Below are 309 nucleotides of genomic sequence, written 5' to 3'. Positions count from 1 at the left end.
ATGTAGGTGATGGGGAGGAAGGCAGCAAATCACACTGCCACGTGTGTTCCTATGCAACAATTTTGCATGTTCTTCACATGTACCCCAAAACCTAAAATGCAATAAAATAAATAAATGGGGGGAAAAAAAGGCAAAAAAAAAAATTAACTCTAGATGGATTAAAGATTTAAACATGAGGCCTAACACCATAAAAACTCTAGAAGAAAACCTAGGCAATGCCATCCAGGACATAGGCCTGGGCAAGGACCTCATGACTAAAACACCAAAAGCAATGGCAACAAAAGCCAAAATAGACAAATGGGATCTAAT

Source organism: Cebus imitator, unplaced genomic scaffold (assembly GCF_001604975.1).
Source record: "Cebus imitator isolate Cc_AM_T3 unplaced genomic scaffold, Cebus_imitator-1.0 Scaffold609, whole genome shotgun sequence".
In the NCBI taxonomy this organism is placed as follows: Eukaryota; Metazoa; Chordata; class Mammalia; order Primates; family Cebidae; genus Cebus; species Cebus imitator.
Note: the sequence above shows the minus strand (reverse complement) of the source record.